Consider the following 10,110-nt stretch of genomic DNA (forward strand, 5'->3'; position numbering starts at 1 on the left):
TAGAGAAGTCTTGGTCAAAGTACAGGCTGGCTGATGGTGTTTACATGTGCACAATAGCAGTGCCCCCCCCACATACACTCACGCCACACACTCCCTCCTCCCTCCCTGAATGAAGGAGCTTATCTCTGTCCACCAGAAAAAAATAGGAAGCGTTTAACCTGCTCGATGCCGGGAAAAAATATCACTTTATGATTAATTTTCACAATTTGTATGGGATACTTTTACACGTGAAAAAAAGAAGTGTAAATGGGAGGATATTGCAATACGTGAATGTAGCATTATATGCTTTCTTGTCATTTGAATCCTATCTTACAACCTGATGCCTCCTGACACTGTGGTCCCACCTAGGTCAGGGTGCAGATACCATGTGGACCAGATGGGGATGTGATGGCGGAGCTTAATAAAAGTGATCGATCATTATAAATTTATCGCAAATGTAACGAAGACACGGCTCGTACTTAGTCTTGTCTTTTCTGCAGTAACATGAGGATGATAAAGAAGCAAGACAAAAGAAGATTGGCCGCTTTCTGCCTATGCACAGTCTACACAGAAAGCTGCCAATCGGTGTGGGAAGGTTATACAGGGCTCAACATTCAGAGATCTGCATAGGAGAAAACTGTGATTATAGCAAAACTGCAGCAAGCAGCCCAGTAAATGATAAATCGATGGAACTGGGGTCCCTGTCCCTACATCATGCTGCTCTCAGAAGGGATAGTAAAATCCCGGTGACAGATTCCATTTAAGCTATAAAACAAAATCCATAATTGGATATAGGCTTCCCAATACTGTCCTAACAATATGTTAGTGTTTGCTGAGCCTACATAATAACTGGTAATATTGGTTTTGCAGGATTATGTAAAAAATATCCTTGTGAAAAGTACAGAATAATTTTATTTTGCTTTTGACTTTTTGCTGCATTCCTTAGAAATTAGCGCTTTGATTAATATGCAGTGTTGAGTGCTCTGGGTGTGACACATTCTGCGTGTTGCTGTTTCAATAAAATCAGTGTTTTATCAGCAGGAGATTATCAGTACAGGACTAAGTGCCTCTTTTCATCTAGTCCTTCTGCTCTGTGTAACTCCACCCCCACCACTGATTAGCAGTGGTACATTGAATGCAGAAAGCAGCCAATCAGTGGCGTGGGCGGGGTTATTGAGGCTCAGGTAAATCTGCAGCAGAGAAAACAGGGATTATATCAAAATGACAACAAGCAGCCCAGTAAGTGACACATCGCTGGAATCAGGATCTCAGCCCCTACATCTTGCTGCTCTCAGATTACATAGCAAAAGCCTGGTGACAAATTCATTGTAAAGACCTTCAAGCTCATATATGCGGTTTGGGGAGATTGATCTTTCTGACAGGCTCCCTTTAAAATGTCATGTTTTGCTAAGCCTTATATTTACTAGTTCTTTTCCTGTTCAGCTTCACAAGCACACATGACACAGCAATTCACAGACACACTTCCTCCAACCACATGTAGCTTATTTCTGGCACAGATTCCATGTCTGGTCAGTGACACTTGTGTTCATACAATGGATGAACGATTACATGAATAGAGATAGAGAAGTTACACAGTTACTAAGTCATAATATAGAATACAGGATATCTTCACATACTGTTGGTGGTGGTGGATTTGTGCCTTATATTTTACTTGTAATAGTCGCAGTTTTCCAAAAATCATGACACCCACCAATACACATGAGACAGAGCAAATCTGCAGCAGATATAACCCTTTGCATTGCAGTGTGCCTCAGTTGCCTTATTTTATAAAAGAGGACCTTCCACTTGCCATCTTTACTCTGTGTAAATGGCCCTTTTCTCCTGAATCCGGCAATATTTTTCTTTTGCACCTGCGCCTTTCCATTCCTAAGATATGGCTCCTTCTTCTTTGTATGTAGTTGTTAGCCATGTGGGCGTGGTCATAATGAATACGCCCATGAGGATCACATCCGCTTGGCTAAAAGAGACTAGATTTACACACAGGGATGAGGGACCATAACTCAGGAACAGAGAGACGCAGGAGCAAAGAAAAACAACGTTAGATTTAGGAGGATGGTGACATTTACACCAACTACATATTTATGGCAAGTGGGAGGTCTTCTTTAAAGGGGTTTAAAAAAAAATAAAGGTCCCGATTGATCAAGACCGGAGATTTTCTTGACGACGGTGTGTGTAGGAGTCAGAGGTTTGTGCCTCTTAATGATTTAGGAGCATCTGACAATCGGTATGAGCCTCGCCGAATTGAAGTCTATGGTTCAATTGGGGGCAACATCCTGAATGAAATCATAAACGTTGACACCTAGTCTCAGTCCAGACTAACATAACATATTGATGTTATCCCTCTGCTTTTCGGAGACTGTGGTCCAGTTCCTACAAAGAGAATGATAAACATCATTCGATTCACCAATACATTTAGGAGAAGCTTATGGTGAAAAGGACCTTGAAATTTAGCCAAATTTTTGCAAAAATGTTGGCGTTTTTACCCCAGTCCCGACCAGCTTTGGCAAAGTGGGCAAATTTTTAAAATTTTTTGTCACTTTAGACACTTGTACGATGCCGGCCAACCTTGCATGCCATTCCTCTCGGCAAGTGTGTGGAGCCATCGTGTCAACCACTCACTTCCCGAAAAGAGGAGGAGATGTAAACGTCATCACATGATGTGATATTGAAGGCACCTGTGAGATTCGTATACCAGGACAGCAGCTTGGAATCCGTTCTGTGAAAGGAAGATATGGGCGTCCATGTTTATCAGTTTACAGTATGTGGCGCTATCAGCTCAGATAGGATGAATCAAAGTCTAATTATTGTGGTAGTTAAATATTTCCTTGTGGACGTGATCAGTGTTATCATTATTACTCTGAGCCATTTCAGGTCCGCCTAATGATGAGGACTGGACTCAGGTTGGAGCAAAGGTTTGTTATCTGAACTGATTCTTTAGATGATAACTTGCTGCCTAATGTACATCATATAACGGTGACTGCTACATAGGAGGTACACTACAGGTACTGGCACTATCTATGGCTGTCTGATTATAACTGGCTCCACTGCGGTGACCTGCAACATCTCTGAACTGATTTAGGTGGTCAGTCGTCACGTCAAGGAAAACAGATGGAGGGTTATATTTCAATTTCAAGTCAAATGTGATATAGGCAGAGTCTCTCAGAAGCAAAGATGGTCAGATATATCCAATCTGTGAACAAATGCGTCTAAAACTTATGGAACAATTGTTATTCAATGTAAAATGTCAAAAACTTTAAATATCGTACCATCTAAAGTTGTCATGTGTCTGGGTTCGAACCCTTAAGCCTGTGCTTTGTGGTTGGCTTCTCTGTCTGCCGAGCCATAGTAGATCCATCTTTTTTTCCTGGTGTTTAGTTTTGTCTTTTTGGGTAACAGGTGTTTTCATTTACTCATTTGTCTGCCCTATCACCTTTTGGGTGCGGCTTTATACACTTTTCCCCTGCTGGTATTTCCTGCTTGTGATAGTCTCATATGGATGTCCAGCCATACTGCTGTAGTTTAATTCAGTCAGTGAAAGACTAGCTAGGGTTTATTTCTTTGCTGTTTGTTTTTTACTCTGCACCTATTTGCTGTTTTTTTTAGGAAGTAGGTGGCATGTTCTTTAACAGTACGTACTTCATTCTTTATTTTGTATTCCATGGTTTGTTTTACTCACTCTGGGATCTCTTTCTATTGCAGCACACTTTCCCTTCTGTAGGTAATTTACACTCTGCTCTGCACTACGGTTCTTTTTGAGGAACACAAAGCGCTTGGCTGCCTTTCATGCAGCATAGGTCCATGTTACCATCATCTAGTCTAATGGTTAGGGCTATCTCAGCTCACGTAGGAACCACTAGGTACTGTGGGGTCAGGATCTCCAATCTGTATTGGAACCGGCAGGGTCAGTCGCAGTTTTTACTGCGTTTCCTATTTTCCGGAGTAAAGGCCCCTTCACATTAAGCGACGCTGCAGCGATACCGACAACGATCCGGATCGCTGCAGCGTCGCTGTTTGGTCGCTGGAGAGCTGTCACACAGACCGCTCTCCAGCGACCAACGATGCCGGTAACCAGGGTAAACATCGGGTAACTAAGCGCAGGGCCGCGCTTAGTAACCCGATGTTTACCCTGGTTACCATGCTAAAAGTAAAAAAAAACAAACACTAGATACTTACCTACCGCTGTCTGTCCTCCAGCGCTGTGCTCTGCTTCTCTGCACTCCTCCTGTACTGTCTGTGAGCCGGAAAGCAGAGCGGTGACGTCACCGCTCTGCTTTCCGGCTCACAGCCAGTACAGGAGGAGTGCAGAGCACAGCGCTGGAGGACAGACGGCTGTAGGTAAGTATCTAGTGTTTGTTTTTTTTTACTTTTAGCATGGTATCCAGGGTAAACATCGGGTTACTAAGTGCGGCCCTGCGCTTAGTTACCCGATGTTTACCCTGGTTACCAGTGAAGACATCGCTGGATCGGTGTCACACACGCCGATCCAGCAATGTCAGCAGGAGTCCAGCGACGAAATAAAGTTCTGGACTTTATTCAGCGACCAACGATCTCCCAGCAGGGGCCTGATCGTTGGTCGATGTCACGCATAACGATTTCATTAACGATATCGTTGCTACGTCACAAATAGCAACGATATCGTTAACAATATCGTTATGTGTGAAGGTACCTTAAGTTGCTACACTGTGATAACAACAGTATATATTATCGTCAAAAGATTCAGAGATTCTGGAGAAATCCATATGCACACAGGACAAGGCTGATGGCCAATTTTGGATGCTGGTGGTCTTTGGCCCTTAGGCAGCACTGCATTAAAACAGGCATGATTGTGTCATGAAAATCACAGCATGAGCTCTGAAACACTTCCAGAAATCATTGTGGACCCAGTTTGCTGTGCAATTCACAAATGCAAGTGAAACATCTATCAGGCAACGAATAAGCCATATATCAACACAATCCAGAAAAGCTGCCATCTTCTCTGGGCCAAAGCTCAGGTAGTCATGTTCTGTGGTCTCAAGAGAAGAGGGACCATCCAGCTTGTTAGCAGCACACTGTTCCTCCATCTCTGATGATTTGGGGCTGCATTAGTGCTTATAGCATAGGCAGTTACACATAATAGACGCTATCAATGTTGAGCATTATGGAAGTGTTAGAACAACATCTGCTCCACCCAGACATGTCTATTTCACGGAAGGTCTTGTGTATTTCAGCAGGACAATGCTAAGCCACATACTGCATCCATCACAACAGCATGGTTTCTCAGAACAAAAATTTGGGTGATGAACCGATCGCCTGAAATTTGGACCTCTCACTAATGGAAAACATTTGGTGCATTATGAAATGAAGAATCCAGCAAAGACCCCAGACTGACGAGCAACGGGAATTGCGGTCCCTTGAATCGTGGCTCTCAAGGTCAGAAAGGTTGGGGACCACTGCTGTACACTGTACGCCTGTGAGGGCACTGTCCTCTCCCAGTCTCTGTACCAGTCTGTCACTGTTATTTTGTTCACTGTATTTTATATACTGTATATATTTTGTATGTAAACCCTGTTCAAAAGTACAGAACTATGGGATCAAGGTGCTTTAACAATAAATAATAATGAGCTTTGAGCAACCATGATCTTGTCCTCAGTTTACAGATTGCATAGTTAACAAGATTTCAATAGCCAAACTTCAGAATTTAATCCCCAACCAAGGAGAACATGAACCTTGTTCCTTTTGTGCTTCAGTTTGCTGTATTGCCCAATCCTGCACTGTTGGTTATACTTCTTTACTTAATTCTACCACTTTTGGCAGGTATTAATGCAGCCCCTTAGAATACATATAGTATAATGCAGCCCCATAGAGTATAATGCAGCCCCATAGAATACATATAGTATAATGCAGCCCATAGAATATAATGCAGCCCCATAGAGTATAATGCAGCCCCATAGAATACATATAGTATAATGCAGCCCCATAGAGTATAATGCAGCCCCATAGAATACATATAGTATAATGCAGCCCATAGAATATAATGCAGCCCCATAGAGTATAATGCAGCCCCCAAAGAATATAATGCAGCCCCATAGAATACATATAGTATAATGCAGCCCATAGAATATAATGCAGCCCCATAGTGTATAATGCAGCCCCCAAAGAATATAATGCAGCCCCATAGAATACATATAGAATAATGCAGTCCCATAGAGTATAATGCAGCCCCATAGAATACATATAGTATAATGCAGCCCCATAGAGTATAATTCAGCCCCATAGAGTATAATGCAGCCACCATATTCCTGCAGTATTATGGCCACCACATGCTCACTGATTTGAAAAAAAACAATACTCACCTTTCCCCTTTCATCCGCTGCTTCGGTCTCTGCTGCGTGTCTACCGATCAGCATCATTATCCGGCACAGCATGTCACGTGATGAAGTGATGTGATCATACCTGCTGCGTCAGAAGCAATGGGAGAATGATGGGAGAGGAAGCGTTACTGGACGCTCTCTCCTCCATCATTGCTTTTAACTGTATCAGCATCTATGATGCCGACACAGTTGAATGCGGGGGTGGGGCTTGAGCCGGCATTGGGCCCCCCTTACTCATAAGCTCAATGGTGGCCACTGGCTTTGGGGGAGTGGGGGCCCTAGGCAAATGCCTAGTTTGCCTGCCCCTTTCACCAGCCCTGAGTTCATGTCCCAGATGGCAGACCCCCCCCACTGATCTATAAGTTACCCCTTATCCTGTTTTTATTCCTTTAAAGAGATTGCCAATGGGTATATTATTAGGAGAGGTCATCAATATTAAATCGATGGGGCTATGTCACCCGGCATCCTCACCAACCAGCTGTTATCAGCCCTGGCTGCAATTGGACACAAACATTGAAAAAACTGAACAACCATTTTGGAGATGCTCTGGCCCAGTCTCCTTGCTAGCATATTTTGGCACTTGTTAAAGTAATTTATATCCTTAAACTTGCTCAATTTTCTTGTTTCGGACACATCAAGTCTGAGAACCAACTGCCCACTTGCTGCCTAATATGTCCCGTCTCTTAACAGGTACTATTGTCACAGGAAAGTCATGTTTGTTAGATAATGACCTATGTGAACCCAGGGCTGCCACTAGAAATTTCGGGGCCCCATACTGGCAAAATTTTCGGGGCCCCCTTGAAACTCCGCCCAGGCTCCACCCCAGCCCCGCCTCCAGGCTTCACCCCACGAATTGTCCACAGTCCCACCGCTCTCTCTTGGAAAATCTCCACTTCTCACCTATCACACATTGACAGTTCCCATCACCAGATCACACATATAGCTGCTGCTTTTGTTTTGGCCAAAAGATTTTTTAAGCCGCCACCATAACACGGTAGACACTTTTGGCCGGGCCCTACTCTACTGTAACCTACTAAATATTTGTTAAAATATGCAATACAATTTAGGTATATTTTTATTTATTTTTAAATTTTTAAAATGACCTATAATACTACATACAAGGAACAAATACCACCGCACTATGACGAGATGACATATTACCACCACAGTGATCGAATAATATAAAATACAAGGAACAAATACCGCTACACCATGACCAGACCGCATATTACCACCAATGACTGAATACGACAATACTGATCAGTAATAAAAAAAAACCACAATACTATCACCATCAGTGCCATTTTGCACAGGAGATCTGTAATTAGTAAGCAGTGTCTGTGTACAGGTAATACAGTGATCACCGGTGACATTACACACAGGAGTTCTGTATATAATGTATAGGTAATACAGTGATCACTGGTGACATTGTACACAGGACCTCTGTATATAGTATACAGTGTATAGTGTCAGTGTATAGGTAACACTGACTCACTAGTGACGTCTCTAGGTGAAGTCCTTCATCTTTCATCCAGCACAGACCGCCATCACTTCATCCAGCCAGGACTCGTCTCTGCAGGAAATAAAACAGTTATCTCGAGTTCCGCTTGTAGAACACATTACTTAATTTTCCCAACTTCTACATTACACCACATGAAGAAGGCAACATAGTATCACTCTACACAGTAACAGGACCGCCCCCCCATTTAAAACAGTATACTCAAAAAACAAAATAAATACATCACTGCAATAATAATATCCCTTAATTAGCCCCTATGGTAATATTCGCCATCATGGCCCCCGTGTGTCTCATTCCAGGCTCCAGCCATATGTTCTCCCATCCTGCCCTCATGAGCATCCATTCTGCCCCATATGATCTCCCCATCCTGCCCCATCTGTCTCCATCGTATCCATCCTGCCCCATCTGTCTCCAATCTTGCCCCATCTGTTTCCAATCCTGCCCCATCTGTGTCCAGCACTCTGCCCCATCTCTGTGCAGCACTCTGCCCCATCTCTGTGCAGCACTCTGCCCCATCTCTGTCCAGCACTCTGCCCCATCTCTGTCCAGCACTCTGCCCCATCTCTGTCCAGCACTCTGCCCCATCTCTGTCCAATCCTGCCCCATCTGTCCAGCACTCTGCCCCATCTCTGTCCAGCACTCTGCCCCATCTCTGTCCAGCACTCTGCCCCATCTCTGTGCAGCACTCTGCCCCATCTCTGTGCAGCACTCTGCCCCATCTCTGTCCAGCACTCTGCCCCATCTCTGTCCAACACTCTGCCCCATCTCTGTCCAGCACTCTGCCCCATCTCTGTCCAATCCTGCCCCATCTCTGTCCAGCACTCTACCCCATCTCTGTCCAGCACTCTGCCCAATCTCTGTCCAGCACTCTGCCCAATCTCTGTCCAGCACTCTGCCCCATCTCTGTCCAGCACTCTGCCCCATCTCTGTCCAGCACTCTGCCCCATCTCTGTCCAGCACTCTGCCCCCAATGTGTCCAGCTTTACTGTCCCCTCTGTGTCCAGCTTTCTGCCCCCCCCCCTGTGTCCAGCTTTCTGACCCCCCTGTGTCCAGCTTTCTGACCCCCCTGTGTCCAGCTTTACTGCCCCCTCTGTGTCCAGCTTTACTGCCCCCTCTGTGTCCAGCTTTACTGCCCCCTCTATGTCCAGCTTAATTACTGCCCCCTCTATGTCCAGCTTTACTGCCCCCTCTGTGTCCAGCTTTACTGCCCCCTCTGTGTCCAGCTTTACTGCCCCCTCTGTGTCCAGCTTTACTGCCCCCTCTGTGTCCAGTCCAGCTTTACTGCCCCCTCTGTGTCCAGTCCAGCTTTACTGCCCCCTCTGTGTCCAGCTTTACTGCCCCCTCTGTGTCCAGCTTTACTGCCCCCTCTGTGTCCAGCTTTACTGCCCCCTCTGTGTCCAGCTTTCTGCCCCCCTGTGTCCAGCTTTCTGCCCTCCCTGTGTCCAGCTTTCTGCCCCCCCTGTGTCCAGCTTTACTGCCCCCTCTGTGTCCAGCTTTACTGCCCCCTCTGTGTCCAGCTTAATTACTGCCCCCTCTGTGAACAGCTTTACTGCCCCCTCTGTGTCCAGCTTTACTGCCCCCTCTGTGTCCAGCTTTACTGCCCCCTCTGTGTCCAGCTTTACTGCCCCCTCTGTGTCCAGCTTTACTGCCCCCTCTGTGTCCAGCTTTACTGCCCCCTCTGTGTCCAGCTTTACTGCCCCCTCTGTGTCCAGCTTTACTGCCCCCTCTGTGTCCAGCTTTACTGCCCCCTCTGTGTCCAGCTTTACTGCCCCCTCTGTGTCCAGCTTTACTGCCCCCTCTGTGTCCAGCTTTACTGCCCCCTCTGTGTCCAGCTTTACTGCCCCCTCTGTGTCCAGCTTTACTGCCCCCTCTGTGTCCAGCTTTACTGCCCCCTCTGTGTCCAGCTTTACTGCCCCCTCTGTGTCCAGCTTTACTGCCACCTCTGTGTCCAGCTTTACTGCCCCCTCTGTGTCCAGCTTTACTGCCCCCTCTGTGTCCAGCTTTCTGCCCCCCCCCGTGTCCAGCTTTCTGCCCCCCCTGTGTCCAGCTTTACTGCCCCCTCTGTGTCCAGCTTAATTACTGCCCCCTCTGTGTCCAGCTTAATTACTGCTCCCTCTGTGTCCAGCTTAATTACTGCCCCCTCTGTGTCCAGCTTTACTGCCCCCTCTGTGTCCAGCTTTACTGCCCCCTCTGTGTCCAGCTTTACTGCCCCCTCTGTGTCCAGCTTTACTGCCCCCTCTG

This window comes from Ranitomeya imitator, chromosome 9 (genome assembly GCF_032444005.1).
Source record: "Ranitomeya imitator isolate aRanImi1 chromosome 9, aRanImi1.pri, whole genome shotgun sequence".
Taxonomy (NCBI): Eukaryota; Metazoa; Chordata; class Amphibia; order Anura; family Dendrobatidae; genus Ranitomeya; species Ranitomeya imitator.